The 21,713-nt window shown below is 36.4% G+C and overlaps 1 protein-coding gene across 2 annotated transcripts in view; it reads right to left on the bottom strand.

The window, feature by feature from the left end:
* LOC114242352 (protein fem-1 homolog CG6966) overlaps positions 1-21,713 on the bottom strand; it is a 126,642-nt gene that overhangs the window by 50,463 nt on the left and 54,466 nt on the right. Inside the window, exon 1 of one of the 2 annotated variants that reach the window (XM_089736303.1) lies at positions 192-364. The exons of the other annotated variant lie outside the window; for it this stretch is intronic. The gene's annotated coding sequence lies outside the window, so the exon portion shown is untranslated. Of the gene's footprint in view, positions 1-191; positions 365-21,713 lie in introns of those variants that run through there. 2 annotated transcript variants of the gene reach the window in all.

Raw genomic sequence — 21,713 nt, forward strand, 5'->3', positions numbered from 1 at the left:
GCCTGTTTTTTAATTAATCAATAAATCGATTTCTTTCAAATATCGAATTAGAAATTAAAAAAAAAAAAAACAGAAACGAACGTAGAACGTTTTCTATCGCACGGCGTTATGCGTGTCACGGACGTTAGTAAAACTGCTACGAAAATATAACATCACGCGACACATCCAACAATAAATATCAAAACACATACGTAGACGAACGCGCAATTGGACGCACTCAACGTAAAATTCCTAATTTCACAATCACATTAAGGTCACAAGTAATACTTTTTGTATTTTTTTTTTTCATAAATCAAGGCCCGCGATAACGACCAGCCTCGTCCGTGCGCGATGCAAGACTGCTGACTGCACTTAGGAGTGGGACAAATCTTTCACCGAACGCTTTACACAAGAACAAAAATTACATAACGATCCGCCTTTCCAATGTTGCAATCGCGATGATCGATGCAGAGCTGTTTACAATCGAATGAACTAAAAAAAAAATCGATTACATTTTTACGAACCGGTATAAGTGGGTGACCGGTTCAAGTTTACATACTTATACAAATTTAAAAGTATGTATTTATATATTTTTTTATCGATTCTATGTCAACATTGCATAAGTGTCTACCTTTAGACTCGTTTGGATTTAACATACTGACGCGAGTCAAATTCGGATAAAATAAAGTTCAAATTATGTCGACGATTTCCTCATATTTTGTATTTGACATTTTATTATTTTTTGCATATAATTTGTTTAAATGAAAAAACCTCGTAATTAAAAACTGTTTTAAACGCGGGATTTAATCATCGGCATACTCACGTCTCTGGATTCGAAGACACCTACATAGCTTCTTATCAGTTAGGTCATGACGACTTTAACCCTGACTTGAGGTAAGCCCGCTTGATTTGCATTTAATTTATCAAAAACAAAATTTATTTAATTAAACTTAATTACACAATGAATATATATATTTATTATTATTATTATTTAAAATTTAAGCAATTAATAAAATTGCTAAAAGATTCCTGCATATTATATTGCGCTATTTAAGCTTGTCAACATTCATTTTCAAGTGGATATGAAGAATCTTTCGACCCTGAACGCTCAAAGCGGGCTATCGAAGATCCAACCTTCGACTGAGAGGAATACTTGAGCCCATTATAAACCGTAGGTACTTTAGCGGATTTAAGCTTATAAAAGCATTTCAGTGGAAAAGTTTGCTTTTATACCATCGATTTCAGAATACAGCTATAATACGCTTAATCTTTTTTGCTATTTTTATATTTTCATGTGACATCGAATTTCTGGCGTTTCAAGATTTTCACCAACGTATACTGTACATTTACTTTATTATGCGACTGTAAAACATAACGTAACACAAGATGTGTTTAAAAAAAAAAGCACGTTCACTATATTACTTAACAGCAGCCCGGCATTTAACACACGTGTCCACACTCCGCCTCATTTTCCGATGATGTTACATCATTCACGTTATATTAAATTCACAAAAACGAAAAGTCACGTACAATGTTGACCAGACAAAAAGGACAACACTCGTAATGCTCAACAATTGTTACATCAAATCAAAACAACTCGTGTGATTTACGAACGAGAGAATCACATATGATTTTTTTTTCTTAGTAACTCAATTACGATTATCATAAGACGACCTTCTCATGACCGTGTGTCGTGTAAAAGACAATAAATATTGAATATGATCGCCGAATTAACTTCCAATCGTTGTCGTTTTGGATTGGAAAAGTTTTCATTGCGGCGAATTTTATATGAGAGTACTAATTTTTTGTTTAACAAACTGAACGCCATATGATAACTCAAGTATTTTCAGTTAGACCACATTGCTCACAGGTGAGCCTTATCTTACTGAATCGTCCGGGCCATAAGGGTCACCCGGGAGCCGCGTGAGGGTTCCAACGTAAACGCTTCCTACAAGCCACAGATTGCAGCTATAAAAAAAAACGCGTATGGAAGTGATTTTTTTTGTATCCTACCTAAGCTGATAGCCTTGAGAGGCTATTTCAGCGTAACCTTAGCTAGTAGGTGAGCTCACGGGGCTCAAACCGGAGTGATGCTAACACTGACCCCAGCAAGAGCAATGCTTCGCAGAATCTACCACCGGATCGGAAACGCGACCCACTGAAATGGAAGTGAGCCGAACCGAATGCCATGATTTCCAAATCTAATAGAAACTGTAGTTTTTATCAAGGCTTATATACAGTCAAAACTGATGGTGAGTGGTTACCGTCGCCCATGGACTTCAGCAATGCCAGGGGCAGAGCCAAGCCGCTGCCTACCGCTTAATACTCTCTACAAGCCTCTTTTAAAGAAGGACATGTAATAGCGCTCGGGAAACACCGTGGAGGGGAGCTCATTCCATAGCCGGATGGTACGTGGCAAAAAAGACCTCTGGAAACGTACTGTCGATGAACGCAGCGGTTCCAAATGATATGGATGAACTCTGCTCCGATGGCGGGAGGTGCGATGATAAAAAGGAGGTGAGGGGATATCACAACTGTGACTTTTAAATCGCAAATAAGTCCCTGAGTATTTATTAAGGCAACGCTTCTTAAAACAAGTGCTCCGTCCTGTTGCGTTTTCTGGCACACACGCTTCATTGTAGCATTAACAATATAAACAACTTTAACCTTAATAATCAAATTCGATCGTGTTTGTAATTCGGTTCAATTTATTTTACAATAGTTAATGAAAGCGGAGCTCGAAACCTTGAGAGTTCACGAGGCTGTTAGCATCTATATTCCCACAATGTTAAGCCTTTTGAAGGTCGAATAAATGTCCCTGATTTGAGACTTAATTTAATTTGTCGTTAAGAATCGAGAGACGGGTAAGGTTTCTTTTTGTTTATTGCTTAGATGGGTCGACGAGCTTCACAGCCCACCTGGTGTTAAGTGGTTACTGGAGCCCATAGACATGTACAACGTAAATGCGCCACCCACCTTGAGATATAAGTTCTAAGGTCTCAGTATAGTTACAACGGCTGCCCCACCCTTCAAACCGAAACGCATTACTGCTTTACAGCGGGAATAGGCGGGGTGGTGGTACCCACCCGTACGGACTCACAAGAGCTCCTACCACCAGTAATTAAGCAAATTATAATTTTGCGGGTTTGATTTTTATTACACCATTTTGTGCTTCACCGTGGAAGTCAATCGTGAACACTTGTTAAAAGTACGTATTTCATTAGAAAAATTGGTACCCGCCTGAGATGCGAACATCGGTGCATTGCTCAATACGAATGCACCGGACGTCTTATCCTTTTAGGCCACGACGACGTGTAGTCTATTTTCAATAGTATTTGGATAACATTTAATTTTGTAACATACCATTCTTGAACTAAGCTGACAGAAGAAGACATATATGCCAAGAGAAGAATACCGCTCAGTGAAAAGGCGAACCACGACCAGTGTGAAAAGTAACAAAATGTTTTGAATAGCTCATGAACTCTCATTGTACTTGGGATTAGGAAACAAACATCGAGCTCTATCGTCAAAGACGATATCCTAACTAGGGTTGCCACCCTTACTTTATAATAAAGTATTGTACCTACGTTATTTCAGGTTATTGTACTTTATACTTTATGTGAACAATAAAGCACACGGAAATACTTTATTTGACATGTTTAGGTTTCTTTGGGATTTTGAACAGTTCAGTGATATGTATTTTTTCGTTAAGCGAAATACATCGATTGCTCAATCGATGTCGCCGCTCGCCAACGCCACATCTAAGCACTCGTTTTTTTAACAATTATTTCTGAACGCAACTTAACCTCAAATGTCAACAATGTTAGTTTCATAAGTTCACAATTTCTTGTTTAATTTGTTTTTTTTTATTGCCCTTGTAGGCAGACGAGCACACGGCCCACCTGATGGTCAGTGGTTACCGTCGCCCATGGACTTCAGCAATGCCAGGGGCAGAGCCAAGCCGCTGCCTACCGCTTAATACTCTCCACAAGCCTCGTTTGAAGAAGGACATGTCATAGCGCTCGGGAAACACCGTGTTTAATTGTAATAAATAAAATACGTATTTAAACATAATAATAATAAATAATAAATTGTAGTTTATTTTAATACTACGTACTAAAGTACCAATGTAATTTATCTGCAAAAAAAAAAGGTGGCAACCCTAACACCAACTCAAATTAAGAAGGACTGTAAAATTTTGATCGTTTTTAACTTTAGAAAATAGCACCTAATTTAAACGCAGAATCACTGCGCAGTTCCATTATTCTAAACTACGTAATAAAGTAACCTATAAAATAGGGAACAATGCAATTTCGAATGACGTTTCGAATTATTCTTGCACAGCATATTTCGTATGAGTCACGGCCACGCCGTATAATAAATTCATAGAGGATCGGAAATTGTCTTTTATTCATTCTAACAAATTAAAAATTCGTTTAACACCGAACCTTATTGCAGTTTATTTAAGGGTTACATTAAGAACACTATAATTCAAAAAAAAATTAAAAAAATATTTTATTGACATCATAGTCTCATAGTGAGTTCGTATTACAAATAATTTAAGTAATTAAGTAAATCTCGGTATATCAAATCAGTCTCTTGGCAACAGCATGTAGAACACGCAACTGGATGAGCCTATCCAGGGTCGATCCATCCAGCCTTTCTGCAAAATCCCACAAGACGTCGTTGGTGCTTCCTCATACTCTACCCATAACGAATGCCACCATTTTGCGAAGTATCGTAAAGCCGTAACGATAAAAAAAGAAGTGAATCAAAAAACAATTGGACACATTCAAAGTACTGGTAACACTCTATTTCTGCCGTGAAGCAGTTTCGCTTTGAAGGGCGGGGCAGCCGTTAGACTGTTAAAAGTGAGACCTTAGAACTCATGTCTCGAGGTGGGTGGCGGCATTCACGTTGTAGATGTGTATGGGCTCCGGTAACCACTTAACACCGGGTTTGCCGTGAGTTCGTCCATCCATGTAAGCAATAAATAAATAAACATCCAGTTAGTAACTACACACACAGTATCTTTAGCAAGTTTTGTTTGTAAAACAAGTTCGAAATCCAGTGTTGCAATTCTACACTACGAGGACTTTCAAGAGACGCAGTCGATAGTCAACTAACTGGTCTAAATCATGTTTATTTTTTTAAACATTTCACACTTCACTTCACTTATCTATACTTAAATAGGCAAAGGAAAAACAGTTCAGAACAAACGCTGGCTGGTAATTAACAATTACTCGTATACCGCAGTTGTTTATTTCAAGATAATAGCAACACCATTTTTATTATAGAAAAGTTGGGCAGAGGTGGCCGAGAACGAATTTTAAGCGGATTTTGAGATACGAAATTTCGATTGCATCACTACAATAGCGCATGAATATTTGGACAAGTACAATTGAAGCGGTGGTACGACCTCTTGTGAGTCAGCACGGGTAGGTACCACCACCCTGCCTATTTCTGCCGTGAATGCGTTTCGGGTTGAAAGGTCGGAGCAGCCGTTGTAACTATACTGAGACCTTAGAACCTATATCTCAAGGTGGGTGGCGGCATTTACGTTGTAGATGTCTATGGGCTCCGGTGGGCTGTGAGCTCGGCCCATATATGCAAAAAATAAATTAAAAAAATTGTTAAACGTATACTTTATGCGAGACTGTAAAACATCGAAATCAATCTATCCAAAAAAAAAAAAACTTTGAGAGTATCTGGCTCAACGTTATTTAATCATTAACTCAGACGATTCCAGGAATCGACACGGATCTGTCTCTACGTAATCAAATAACGAAATTAAGTGACAGAGCTATTGACCGACAGATATGAAAATGGCCGTGAACATGTTTAAAGGTCAACAACGTCAATGTACCGAAATTTTGCAGAAATTGAAATCCTGCATATCTTAACCATACCCATAAAAGACCAGAACTGAAGAACTAATCACTAAATCGTGGCGGAACAATATTACCCTACCGCAAAACCAGTATTTATGGTATAAATTTTGTTATTTCGTTTTCATGGTACCTTTATACAAAATATACAAGTATTTTATTGAGGATATGTTTCTTTTACGTAAATGAGACCTATTTTGAGGGTCAACATTCACAGGGTCGCAATTCATTTGATTAGTATGATCATTAATTTTTGCGTATTTAAAATAATTCACTTCTGGCACGTGGATGCCGATAAAACCCAGTGTTTTATTATTAAATTCGTTCTGAACATACTGTTAAAAATGACAAGTACACATTGAGACACAAAAGGCAAATTTTATGAAAGCTGTTGTTAGTCTTTATGTTGCAAATCTTGCCGTCTGGATTTCCCCCAAGTTTCTGACTAGTTGCGATATACCAAAAGGTTAACTATTCTTGAATCACCAATGTATTCTAGCAAACCACTGAAGGTCTTGAAAACGTTTTAGTCCAATTTTATTATTAGAAAGAGATGAAGTTCTTCATGTAGCTTTCCAAACGGATAGTAGTCATGTATATTAGAAATTCTACTTGAAAAAAAAACTATTTCAGTTTCTTTTTTGCTTACTTAACTTTTTTACTGGTGGTAGGATCTCTTGTGAGTCCGCACGGGTAGGTACCACCACCCCACCTATTTCTGCTGTAAGGCAGTAAGTAATGTGTTTCGGTTTGAAGGGTGGGACAGCCGTTGTAACTACACTTGATACGTTAGAACTAATATCTCAAGGCGGGTGTCGCATTTACGTTATAGATGTGTATGGTCCCCAGTAACCACTTAACATCAGGTAGGCTGTGAGCTCGTCCACCCATCTAAGCAATAAAAAATAAAAAAAACATTTACACGACGTCATTAATTACGCAACAATAAAAAAAAAATCGTTTTTCAGGTTCAATTTAGAACACATGCATGAATTGCTGCTAATATTTGTAATGGAGCCGGGCAAATATCTCGCGTGTCTAATCGAATTAATGCATTAAACCAAGTCCCACTTTCACGTTGGTGAAGCAACTGAAGCTCACGAGCGATGGTCGCAATCGTTTTTGTGGCCCCGATAGCGACTGAGTCACCGTCCAAGAGTACGTCCATGAATACCTATCTATTTTGGAGAAGCACAAAGTAAAATTCGTTTTAACAATTCGTCATTCTAAATACCACTCAGCTAAAATGTAGATAGATATTCACCGGATCGACTCGGTAATTCCAGATATGAACGCTCAAATAGATGGTATGATTATTAAAACACCAAAAGTTAATATAATAATATGATGAAATTGTATATTATCAATTTTGACAAATTAAAAAAATTCGCGATTTTAATAGATATACTTAGCTGTAAGAAGCAAATTTAAACATCGCTAGATCGTAGTAAGCTGTCTACAAGTTTTTTTTTATTTGCTTTGATAGGTGAACGAGCTCTCGGCCCACCTGCTGTTAAGTTGTTACCGGAGTCCATAGACATCTACGACGTAAATGCCGCCCCACCCACCTTGAGACATAAGTTCTAAGGTCTCACCTTTAACTACGGCTGCCCCGCCCTTCAAACCGAAACGCATTACTGCTTCACGGCAGAAATAGGCAGGGCGGTGTACTTACCCGCGCGGACTCACAAGAGGTCCTACCACCAGTAATTACGCAAATATAATTTTGCGGGTTTGATTTTTATTACACGATGTTATTCCTTCATCGTGGAAGTCAATCGTAAACATTTGTTAAAAGTACGTATTTCATTAGAAAAATTGGTACCCGCCTGGGATTCGAACACCGGTGCATCGCTCAACACGAATGCACCGGACGTCTTATCTCTTAGGCCACGACGACTTCAAAAGTTTCACGCAGTCCACTCAAATCTTTTTAATCATTCAATCTTGTGGCTCAAATAGTATGAAGTACTATTCAGAATCAGACAACACTAGTTAAAGTACATTGTATTGAGCTTGACGTGGCCACTGATGTATGGATTTGGTGGAATAGTGCATCGATTGTTAGACTGTGTTAAGGATCTCTAAATCCCCCTCCAAACAAGTTTTTATTCCCGCCCACCACCGAGCTTCACTTCATCGAGCGATCGCGAACGCATATACCTACATCTTTAACGATTACATACATTATCTACTACAATATTCAACCTCATTATTATTTGTTCTTCAGTTTTTATCTTTTAATAAACCTGTAAATACGAGCCAAATCGTTTCATTGAAGAGAACAACAAGACATCCAGCAAGGAACAGACTGTTTAATAATATACTATGTCGCGACAAAAGTAATTGCATACACAGTCTAGGTGGGGTAGAAGTGGCAAGTAGACTGCGCTCTGCCCTATTATTGAGTTGATCGTAATTAAATTAAAACCAGCATTGGGTCTTGTGATCATGATTAAAGCTATAAATACGTATTCCTTTCTCGCCCGCATTGAGGCCACAATGAGCGACCACGCACGTGATAATATTGCCGCCTCTATTGATTATTATATGCAATGCACGTTAACGATTTCCCTTTTTATGTAGGGCCGTCAGGTATATCTATTTATGTAACCAAAACGGGTGTTGAAAGTTTACGTAGATCTATGGTACTATTTAAAAAAAATCTTTTATGTACTAAAACAACAGTACAGTTTCAATTCGTGCGCACACGAAAAAACACAATAAATGTATTTCTTTCGTAATTTTGTGATTTGGATAACAATAAACCTTTGATTTTTAATTTCATTCCAACGACCGTACAATAAACATTATTTACAGTTTAAACTAGTGTAACATTTAAGCAATTATATGAAAAGTTTTTACCAATGAGACCATTACTGTAACCAGAAACAACAGTGGTGTAGTATTAACGGTCATACCCTACCGGTCACCGTCCTCGTCGAACCCGTCGCTTGCGACGAAGTGCTCGACGAGCGAATTAACCCATAGACACAGCCCACTGAGTTTCTCGTCGGATCTTCTCAGTGGGTCGCGTTTCCGATTCGTTGGTAGATTCTGCGAAGAACTGCTCTTGCTAGGGTCAGTGTTAAAAACACTCCGGTTTGAGCCCCGTGAGCCCACCTACACACGTTAAGGCGAAGCTGAAATAGCCTCTCAAGGCTATCAGCATAGGTAGGGATAAAAAGGTCATACCCGAAGCACGAAGACAGCCATATTTATATCATTCTTAAAGTTCTTTACAAATAATTTTGCAATTAATTGAAAAGTATTCTTGCTTTAATTAAATTATCAGGCGCTCCTTTCTGAATGTTTTATGAATGTTCTGAACGTTGAACTGTGACGCCACATGTACAACCTACCTATTTTTAAAAATAACGAACAAATTATACAGCAAAACCTATCTATTACTTAAATGTTACCAAAACAAGGTTTGACGAAATCACAACTAAAACAAAGGTTTTCACTTTCATGATTATTTAATGTTTCCTTATTCCGCTATGTAGTTTGTCACTCTCAAAGCAAACGTTACGCAAATATAGGAAGTTCGTTACAAGAGTAACAAGACCTAGACTTGGCGAAAGTTAATGACATAACTGAATTGAATAGCTAGTGAGGTATCGGCTATTATCGTAATGAACTATCGGGGCGTATTCAGCCTTAACGGAGACTCATTTGGTGAATCGGTTCAGTAATTTTAGGCAAGCATCATGCTTGTTTTTACTCACACCCGGTACTAGGCGTGATCGGCCCTTTAAATAAAACATTTTTTTTATTGCTTAGACGGGTGGACGAGCTCACAGCCCTCCTTGTGTTAAGTGGTTTCTGGAGCCCATAGACATCTACAACGTAAATGCGCCACCCACCTTGAGATTAAGTTCTAAGGTCTCAGTATAGTTAGTTACAACGGCTGCCCCACCCTTCAAGCCGAAACGCATTACTGTTTCACGGCAGGAATAGGCAGGGCGGTGGTACCTACCCGCGCAGACTCACAACAGGTCCTACCACCAGTAACATATTGTGCGTCCACTTGTTTGCGCGTGCACTTATCCAAATTTTCGATTTTTCAACAAGGGCCTTTCCAATTCGGATAATTCGAAAGAAACCAAATTTATATTATTTAAGGTCGCTGCAATATAGACTTAAGTTTCTAGTTTCTGCGTCACAAATCCTCGTAAATAGTTTTTTTTTTATGAATGTGGGATACCTGGGCCCAGAGCTTTCCCGTTTCACCAGGGCAGGTGGGCGAGGAGAAGCTCAGCCAGGAGGTGTCAATAATAGTACGCGTGAAGCGTTATTTAAATAAAATGTAAAGAGAAATAGTGAGATTTTTTTGCTATTTCTCCAAGCATTTGATTAAAGCATGAGCGGGAATTTGAAGTTAGGCCTTCGGTACGTTACATACTCGTACTTAATAAATAAATATACAAGTCTTTAACTGTTAACTGGATTGAATTCATTTAAACCGTTACGTATTCGACACTAATTTCGATAGCCAAATAAAGCTATTTTTTGTCAATATATGTATATTAAATTTATCTCTCTCTTCGATCGGTTCCTCATTGCTGAGGATCGTGACTCCGTCCGATTTCGTCAACCAACTGTCTCCATCGATCCCGCCCTGCAGCCCGGTGGAGTGCGTCGCTGATAGGTATCCCAAGTTCCTCCGCTATTTGGTCCGACCATCGTTTGGGACCTCTACCCCTAGGCCTTTTTCCCTCTATTTTACCGGTCACCACAAGGCGTTCCAAATTGCTGGTATCTCTATTTATAAATTTATAAATTTGATTTAAAGTTGCAATTTAAATGTTATTCATTACTTTTTGTTGCCACAATATTTTATGATGTCTTAAAAAATTTGTAGGTACATACATACTTATCTCTAGATTAAATATTAACTATCCATGTGACCGCTAACAATAAACTTATAAGAAATTGTGAGTGAGTAAGACATTTTACTCGAGAAAATATGACCTAAACAGCGTAAGTATTATTCAAATCTCTGATCCATTTTGACGAATTACGAAACGAAATTTATTCATAATATTTAATACGTAACGGTTGATTATTAAACCACAGACAAGATTACCGAAACTCTTTGGTGTTCTACCAGTTACGAGACGTCCCAAAATGAAGGTTAACGCGTTTTTTTTCTGAACAGCTTAATTATTTAAAATAAATTGTACAAAATAATATAAACAGGGATCTTAATGCTATAAAGACATTCTTTATCAGATGACCATTGGGTCGTAAATAGGAACTTCTGGGACAATACAGATATCAGCCTAAATGTGAAGAGAAAAAGAAGACCAACAAGAAAAAAATACTTTCCGTACTAATATTATAAAGGTAAGCGTGTGTTTGTTTGTCCTTTTCGCGCGTGAAAACGAAGCAACGGATAGCAATGTTTTTGTTTAAAGTGACAGTATTAGGTCAGCAGTGTCATAGGCTCCCTTTTTTATTCCGAAAAACATCATTCCCACGGCAAAACTATACGGACACTTTTGCTTAAAACGCGGGTAGCAGCTAATAAAAAAATGAATGCTTATAGTATGTTATTAAATGACATAGGACTTAAATCATTTTAATAAAGTCCTAAGTAGATCATACATCTAAATAATTAACAAAAAGAGTTCATATAATTTTTGGTCAAGTTTCTACGTATTAATGTATTAATTAACCGACTGCAGGTATTTGTAAATAAGTGCTTGTGGTCGATACTCCGCATATTCTGAACAGTCACTATCTCTAATAAAGACCTTTGGATTAAATGTGACCAAAATCCCATCGCGCAAGACATTGCTCATCGGAAATGGCGTTAGATAGGACACACTCTACGACGCAGCGGAGTCAACGCAGCATCAATCGCGTTTGAGTGGCAACCGCTTGGCAGGAGAAGACCTGGTCGCCCTGTACACACTTAGCGACGCACCGTGGAGAATGAGATGAGGACTGCCAACGTGACCTGGAGTGATGTTAAGGAGCAAGCGCAAGACAAGGTAAAGTGGAGACAACTTGTGAGGGCCCTATGTACCAGCGGGGTACCCTAGGACTACAACACACACACACAATGTTAAAAAAAACAATAGGTACGTTATAAAATTTTGCTTACTTAATGTAAGCCGTTAACATCAGCATTATTCTTTTTATTTAATTATTCCAATGTTTCGAATAGTTTAGTTTTCGTCGCCACGGACGACTAAGGTATTATCGGTCGACCTTTAAATTGTGTGCTAACAAGAATTATATGAAAATGTTTATTAACTGATAATTAAGTTTCTTTGCACTCTGAAAGAACTAAGCCTATCTTGAGATCTGCCAGTTTGTTTGACTTAGGGTTTCGTCTTTACGATAATAATTCACGAGTGATCTAACAGCAGGAATAATAAGGGAGATAAACAAAGCAGTTTCAAGTATGTCTAAGATTTACGAAAAATGAAAAATATACCTTTTTAACGCTGCTCCAAGAAGCCTATAAATTGTAAATTTTAGTTAATTTCAGTTCGACCTTATCGTATGGCTTATTTCCGTAAAAGAATATATATTATTAAACTGACAAAAAGTATGATGGGTTCTCACATGTATTGTTTTATGAACATGTTTATAGTAAAGCACTTAATATAATAGTAATAAAAAGCCTCAATCTTTACTGTACTGCTAATCCCGCCTAATTCTCGTAGATATCGAAAAAATTTAATTATTTATTTCATGGTTTTTTAGTAACCTATCAAAAAGGGTTGAGAAATTGCTTTATTGCTAATATCGAAAACCCTAAAAGGCGAATTTTGTATTGTTTTGCTAGCGAGGCAGAAATACGTCTGTGTACCGCAAGCGTTCTTACTACCTACGTTTTTAATACGCTTTTATTCGCTTCAGACGTATGTATGTATGTTTGTAACGGAATTTTTGAACATGATTTTGACCCCCTTCAAAACGTCGGATTAACTCGAAATTTGGTATACTTATCAAGGACCGATGACAATTCAATATTGAAAAAAAATTGAAATTCAACTAAACAATTAAAAATAAATATTTTTTTAAAAAAACGAACAACTTCTTACACTATTTTTAATTCAAATTTATTAAAATTGTATTTCTATTTTTTACTTGAATTTTCTATAAAAGCGTATTTTGTTAGTTTTTTTACTATAACTATTAACTAATAACTGTTATTTATTATTCGCTAGCATGCTTTGACTCGCACCAAACGTCCAAATGCGATGGCACAAATAATCGTGATCGGTTTGACAACCCGCATTGCCGAAACCCTACTCCGTTCTGTACTATCGCCAATTGTAAAATTAAGAAAGTCAGTGCCGTATATAGACCTATAAGTCGAGAAGGAAAGGACGAATGTCTACAGTAGGATAAATTACATAATATTATAGAAAACAGGGCTGGTGTAGTCACTCGTAATGTTCAAGTTTTTCAATGAATTCATTGATGATCATTTAAGATGAGATAGATGTCAGTTAATTGTACACGGGTCCAATTTCTTGCCTATCTTCTCTAACTTTTCAATAGACAATTATTCAGCGCGGGGTTTACAGCATTCACAGACGCTGTAGATGTGAAGCGACTTATCTGTGCCCCTGTCTAGCCATGTCTAGACTGATGTCGATGAAAACCGAAAGTCAAATTTCACGGACTCAATTAGGCAGACCTCTTACGCTTGTTTGCCGAAATAGATATGATTTTGGCATAGTAAAAACATAGTCTTATCAATCACTAGCCGTACTTGCTCGCTTCGCTGCGCACTTAAAATTAACATTATTATTTATTGTCATTATTATTAGGGAGTCCAACACTATATAAATATTAGCCTATCCATTAAGTACATGTATTTTCTACATGGATACCAAGTTTCAAGTTAATCGGTTGCATAGTTCAGTAGTTATACCGGAATATCCGGAAAAACCACTAAAGATTTATATTTTAGTATAGATAGTATAGACTAGTATAGAGTATAGATTAGTATCGATTATTCTATTAACGTCTACATGACGTTGATTAATATTCTCACGAAATAGGTACGACAAAAATCCAAAACCAAATACTAGGTACTGTAAAGGGCGGTATTTTTGTTCGTTAATATAAAACATGGTAGAGATACCTCTTACCCACCTTTTTACGATGCATTGGTGGTTATTATTCGATGTTCGATGGTATTCGACGGTTTGAAAGGAGCCCGTACTACTGTACAATCTTCTTACTAAGCATATTGTACATATATACCCAAAGGACATTCATGAACGAATGGCAGCGATTATTAAAATTAGTATTTTTTTCCCTACCTATTGGCTGGTAGTCTAAGAGGGTATTCCAGCTACGCCCGGACGGGTAGGTGATTCACGGGCTCAGCCTGAGAGAATTTGCTAACACTAGCCCTAGTAAGAGAAGTGCTTAGCATAATCTAACACCGGATCGGAATCGCGACCCACTGAGAAGATCCGGCGAGAAACTCAGTGGGCAAAAGGTTAGCGTTAATAAGCTTTAGCCGATTTCTTTTCTGATAGCGCAATCTAGGAATATTAGTATCATATGTATATTTCTGCAATTTAAAAGTATTTTTTCCTAATTAACTTTATACAAATCGGGCGAACCATAAATCGATGGAATTCATTGTGTATAAATTTGCTTATCTAAAATCATTGAGTAGATTTTCAAAATATAACCCAATATAAGATACCGATTATCACTTATATAAATCACCGTTCTAAAAATAATTCCCCTAGCACAGTTACATGTAAACGATTTGAAAAAGTTGCCATAGAAAAAGCTACCTAATTCCATCCATACAAAGACGCGATATTGTTAATCAATGGAAAGCAATATTGACTGATAAGGCAGGAGCCAGTACACAATCCACCCAGATCTCATTACCCATTGGCCCGGTTAGCGATGCAGGCACACTTTCGCGAACTCGTAAAGATATATACGTAACGAACATACGAATTGTTGCGACAGAAAAATTTTAAATTTAATAATAGTAAGCGAGAGATTTTGGTCCCAATTAAGAGAGGTGGTTAGTAGTAAATGCACCCATAGAAATCGCCATGCTTACCAAAAAAAAAACATCTCATTGGCATACTGAAACCATTGTTTGGATTCGAATTCATTCAGATTTGCATGATTCTAGTTTGAACAGTAAGCCTATTATATGCTACGGAGAACCAAAAAGATACAATAACCAAGAGATAGTGGACAGTCTGAAACAGGACTGTTTATGTATAAAGTGGTACCTACCGGGTTTAAAGCAATGACTTATGCGGTTTTAAGAGACAAAAGTTTTCCAGACTTAAAACATATCTCTATCTGAATTTTATTCAAATTATCACAAAGATTTACAAAGAACGAGAAATCGAGCGAGATTCTTTGTTCGTTATGAACTAGTCCTAATGTAATCTGTAGACTGACCAAAATTTATTGCACTCTCGAACAAAAAGAGAACGAATTTTAATATCAATATATCATTGCTGTTTGTGCAGTTTTAAAATATTTTATTTTGATGATAGTTTATTTCAAAAGATGTGGGAGTTTGGTAACTAAACGTAAATTTAGATTGATTTTTTATATTAATTTAGATTGAAATTTAGATTGCTTATTCTATATTTTGATGACACAAATAATGGCTATGTTCTAAATGTTATTTAATCATTTATTTATGAAAATAGTGCCCGAATAAGAAGTTTTTTTTTTTTTGCTGAGGTGCACAGCAATGTCTCGCGTCATTGGTTCTCTTTGTGTTAGGTACAGTGTCATGGAGAGAGCTCTGAAAAATTACTCAAGATGATTCCTTTTCTTCTTTTTACCCTTGCTTTGTCAAACATCGTTCTAAATTTGTAATTTTTGGGTTTCGTCTCTGGAATAAGCATCGCCCCAAGGTTTTCCTGCGCCATGTGCTTCTTCTGTAATTAGATTTACAGGAAGTATTTCTGGAGTGTAGGCTGTGGCCCAAAATTTCCAGGGTCAATAGTCAATCATTTAATATCAGGCCGTATGTAGATACGGAAGACGGATAGCCGCCAGTCACATTGACAAAAAAGAAAAAGTGGAGTACTTTTGAGATATTCACTTACGAAGAAGAAGTGTCCTGCATTTAACTTACAAATAATATTATCCTTTACGTGTTTATTGAAACAACTCAAGTTTATTTTCAGTCACAGATTAATAATGATGACGCATGACACTGCAATAACAACGTATGAATACACACAGTGTATATTGGAATAGTACCCAAAGTCGAAACGGGAATTAACTAATACTAACAGTAAAACATATTTATTAACTGAACTAAGTTTTAACACTTGTACGTTTTAGCGACTATGATTTGACCAATAAATACCAAAACAACCATAGCTAACTCAAAATTGTTAAAATTTACTAGCTCTCTCTTTCCATCTCTTCCTAGCTATTCATCCCACATAGTGGTGTGGACAGCTTTCCTTATTTTTCTCCTCCATTTCGCCCTATCTTTGAAATCATCGTCAGAAGCATTACATTCTCTCTTGTCCTTTAGCATTAACATACTACATCTTTCCAACTTCTCTTGGGTCTTCCTCTAGATCTGCGACCGGAAAGGTTGAGCTGCAGTGTAAAATTTCCAACGTAGCGTATTGATCGCACATTAAAATTTACCAGCTACATATATTTAAAATAAATTGTCTATTACTTCAAAAGACTCAACAATTCTCGTACACACTAGAAAATGAAGTAAAAAAAAATAACATTTGCCATTACATTTAATTTTTGAACCCCATCCGTATTTATTTTTATTAAGCGGACCGCATGAACATCTACATTCGACGCTTGAAAAATATGCTAAATGAAATGCGGCATTGAAAATTACAACATAAGTACAAATATTAAAGTTACAAGTTACAACAGCTCGTTTATGTCGTATTCAGAAACTCATATGTAATTATTATTACGTGACTGAAAATTGTATACCGTCATTGTTGTGGCGAAAATAAAAAAGAACCTTAATTAAAAAAGTGAATGTGTGAATAGATGATTTAAATTAAGAAAAACTACTAAGAAAAACGTTCGAAATGCGACTAAAATTAATACGTATTATAAGTAAATGAATACGGAATTTCTCTTTTATAATGTCGATTGATATTTTGAAAGAATTATTGGACTATATAATATATAAGATAACTAAGTGTTCCGAATTTTACAATTTTTTTGGAGTTTACTCCTTTAGAATCGATTTACATATATAGGCCCGGGGTATGAAAATTATGGGGACCAAAATCGTACTAGCATGTCACACGAAATGCGTTATGCGCCTAGCATGTCACACGAAATGCTTTATGCGCCTGATTGGCTCCTGATTGCGTGATGCGTGCGCGCGCCAATCAGGAGCCAACGCGCGGCCGCGTTATCGCAGGTGACGCCGGGCTGCTGCGCCGGCAGTCCGCCACAAAGCCTCGTACTGATCTCGCGTTTCTCTCATTATTGTATTTTCATATATTTGTTAGTCGTTTGTTTTGTGTCTCGTTAATTTGTTAATAATCTGTTGTGTATCGTGTTGTCGTAATATAGAACTATTTCTCGTATTGTTTCGTTTAATTTTTTATATCCAGTAAACTCCAGTCGTGCGTCGGAGCGGACACACACACTTTTTTTTAATCATAAATATATCATTTTCTTCTCGTTTTGTCTAAGTTGCTATTGTCAAGCTTTAGAGCTACGATATATTTATTTTTAAACAGAGAAACGTAGCACATAAAAATAAATCAAATATGTTACATTAATTTTACGATTTCATAATTTCGCGTCTAATTTTTTCATTTTATTATAAATAAAATGTCTAGTATCAATTTAACTATTAACAATATTCTAATGGTTTCTTCTTTCATAACATACATTCAGTACTATTCATGTTCTTTTTCTGTCGCTTTTACATTACGCACACACTATAAATATAAAATAAGAAGATGTTTTTATAAAACATCTCTATTGTAAAATAAGTAAAATAAATATAAGAAAATAAGGCAAAAATAATTAATAAAATAAAGTAAGGTATGAGGCAGCCTTTCCCAAAGTGGGCGATAACGCCCCCTTGTGGGCGCTGGAGGACCCAAAGGGCGGTAAGAGACCCAGAAAAAAATGGGGGCGTTCTGTAGAGGCCGGGGAGGCGATTTGTAATTTCATCTAGGAGGACTCTTAGACACCGACTGAGCTCTCGCTATAGTGGTTCTTAAGTAGGTGAAAAAATGGGGGCGTTAAAAAATAATTTATTTTTGAAGTGGGCAGTAGACAAAATAAGTTTGGGAACCGTTGGTATAAGGTATTCCAACTATGCGCGAACTGGTAAATAAGCTCACGGGGCTCAACCTGAAAGACTTTTCAAGGTACGCGCCATATCAATATTATCTTTATAATTAAAATTATCTTTCTCCATAATCTAAAAAACGCAAAGACAATGAATGACAAAACGGAAATCTCGATATCATCTGAAAATTGTACCAAAAATCATGTTCGAAAATTACCGTATGATTTTTACAATTTCCGACCTAAACTACCAACACATCTACCTACCTCCGGAACTAAATCCACGTTGAACTTTCTCCCTCACAACGTTCCGCAGTGACAAATCGGACGTGACCTGCATACAACGTGTTCCTGTCGCATTCATAATGGCCACCTTGTCCTAAATTTTAGAGCATTTCTGTCCTTGCGACTACGGATACGTCAAAATTAATTGAATAGGTATGCAATTTCGAAAAGGGCTCACCTCTGAAAATGTAAAATGTTCATGAAATGAAAAAAAAACTGATTATTTTCTAAAGCAGTGTAAAATTTAAAAAAATAACTTTTGAGATATATTTTAGTGTTAATTAGCAATTGAAAATTACTGGAATTATTATAAAATGGGTGTAGTAGGTAAGCCTCAAAACTACATCTATATGAAAAAAACGTATTTGACAAAATATGCGACATGTGCCCTTTTCGAAATTGCATATTCAACTGTAAGGTCCACGTGCCATAGTTTAGAACTTTAGATTAGTTCGCAAACACGCCTTGTCGTGTAACGATATTATAGAGAAGAAAAAAAAAACTTCATCACGCGTACTGCTGGCCACACGCGTCTGTACGGTCACGTGAAGCGAAAACATGACTTAGCCAACGAACCATAAACACACTATAATTGCCATGAACTTGAAATCAAGAGGCGATTCTTAAAGACACGACGAACTCTGTAGGTAATATTAATTTAAACGAATAGCTTACGCTTTATCTTTTTATGCCCGTATCTTTAGACGTTTCGTAAAATAGTCCTCCACTCTTAACTCATCCGATGATGCTCGAGAATTCCCTCCAAACTTACTCGAATTTGGTATTTTTAGTCGACCATTACAATATTCCTCAACTGTCCTCGAGTGAGGTAATAATGATGAAAATTTGATCAAGCTAGCATCAAACCCATAGAGTTCTGTAGTCTATGGTCATTGTTTAATGTCAAAGTCAAGCTGCCGCTGTCTGTTTGACACTAGATGAACTTGTTTGATGTTTTGGTTGCTGAGTTATTCGTAAATATGTGTGCGTGCGGTAAATCTGAAAGTGTATTATTTATTTTCTAACCTATCATTATTTTAGATTTCGGATCCGGCTTTGTATTTTTATTCGCCGCTTTTATGTGATTTTGGTTGCATCGTGTTGTTGAAGTGCTTTTCCACAACCACCAGTTTATTATTATATAAATAAAACTTATAATCGCATTGACTTTATTTATCAGGTAGTAAGCAAAATATGACTCTTATGTAGGTAAATAAAATAAAGAATTTCAAATGTCGAACCTCGAACTATTTACTTTATTAATAAATATTATCAAACTTAAATTATCAAAATATGCGCGAATCATGCACAGATCCAGACCATTGCACAACAATATCATATATTTCCATTTGCGGTCCACATACTATTTGGACATCGATAGAAAACCAGCCTGAGGAACGTTCAAGGTACGTCGCGACGTACCTTAACTTGACAGTTCGGTCACTTCACTCTGGTTAGGAAATTTTTCCAAGGACGTTTGAGTGGAGTTTATTTTTACGACTAATGCCCGTATCTTTAGACGTTTCGTAAAATAGTCCTCCACTTTTAACTCATCCGATGATGCTCGAGAATTCCCTCCAAACTTACTCGAGTTTGGTATTTTTAGTCGACCATTACAATATTCCTCAACAGTCCTCGAGTGAGGTAATAATGATGAAAATTTGATCAAGCTAGCATCAAACCCATAGAGTTCTGTAGTCTATGGTCATTGTTTAATGTCAAAGTCAAGCTGCCGCTGTCTGTTTGACACTAGATGAACTTGTTTGATGTTTTGATTGCTGAGTTATTCGTAAATATGTGTGCGTGCGGTAAATCTGAAAGTGTATTATTTATTTTCTAACCTATTATTATTTTAGATTTCGGATCCGGCTTTGTATTTTTATTCGCCGCTTTTATGTGATTTTGGTTGCATCGTGTTGTTGAAGTGCTTTTCCACAACCACCAGTTTATTATTATATAAATAAAACTTATAATCGCATTGACTTTATTTATCAGGTAGTAAGCAAAATATGACTCTTATGTAGGTAAATAAAATAAAGAGTTTCAAATGTTTAACCTCGAACTATTTACTTTATTAATAAATATTATCAAACTTAAATTATCAAAATATGCGCGAATCATGCACAGATCCAGGCCATTGCACAACAATATCATATATTTCCATTTGCGGTCCACATACTATTTGGACATCGATAGAAAACCAGCCTTGAGGAACGTTCAAGGTACGTCGCGACGTACCTTAGCTTGACAGTCCGGTCACTTCACTCCGGTTAGGAAATTTTTCCAAGGACGTTTGAGTGGAGTTTATTTTTACGACTAATCATACCAAAACGCGTGTTGGAGGTTGAGTCGAGTCGAGTTAAGCTCGTGTAAACGACTAAAGATACGGGTGTAAGCATACCGAAACGCGCGTTGGAGGTTGAGTCGAGTCGAGTTAAGCTCGTGTAAACGACTAAAGATACGGGTGTTAAACATATTTGAAAACTAAATAGTCCATGTTTAAGAAATATTTTGATATATTCCGCAACCGTAATAATCATGACTTATGAAGAAAATCTTTTATTATTTATCAATTTTGAGGTGTGATTGATACTAAGTTATATTTGCATAATTGATATGTATTTTATTTATGTAAATTAAGTAGAGGCTACAAATATATATCAGCATAATTCGAATAATATGACAGATTACATCGGATTATACTTTCGTGCCAGTCGCCGATAAAATGCCTTGTATTATTTTTAAAATAATAATTTTATATACATAATAATAACTGTTGATTTATATATGACGATCATTTGACAGCCTGAGAACTTGAGCATTTCCGTTTGTATTTTGATCGCGAATCTAAAACTGTACATATTAAATGACTATTTTGAGCTAATTATGCAATGATTGAATGTAATTGGTCTGAATTCTTTGTTTATTGCGTGTAATTGGTTTAAAGAGTTCACGAAAATCGAGTCTATTGCATGTATGTTATCAGTTCTGATTACGAATCGATAATCGACCCAAAAACAGGACTGTATACAACACATTCTCTGAATCCAAGGCATAATACAATGAGGATTGAACATTCATAATATTATTAAGTTTAAATTTATTTTTATTTCTTTACATTATTATTTATATAACATCTCAATTGAGATTGAGCGTCTTTATCTTGCGTGCGTCGCTCACTTATGACAACGATGCTGTTACTGATAAAACAAACCCTCACGTGACCCTGATGAAGCATCGACACCAAGCTATAACAAGTTGCGTGGATATCTTAAAAAGAAA

The sequence above is a fragment of the Bombyx mandarina genome, chromosome 21 (assembly GCF_030267445.1).
Source record: "Bombyx mandarina strain Sakado chromosome 21, ASM3026744v2".
Lineage (NCBI taxonomy): Eukaryota > Metazoa > Arthropoda > Insecta > Lepidoptera > Bombycidae > Bombyx > Bombyx mandarina.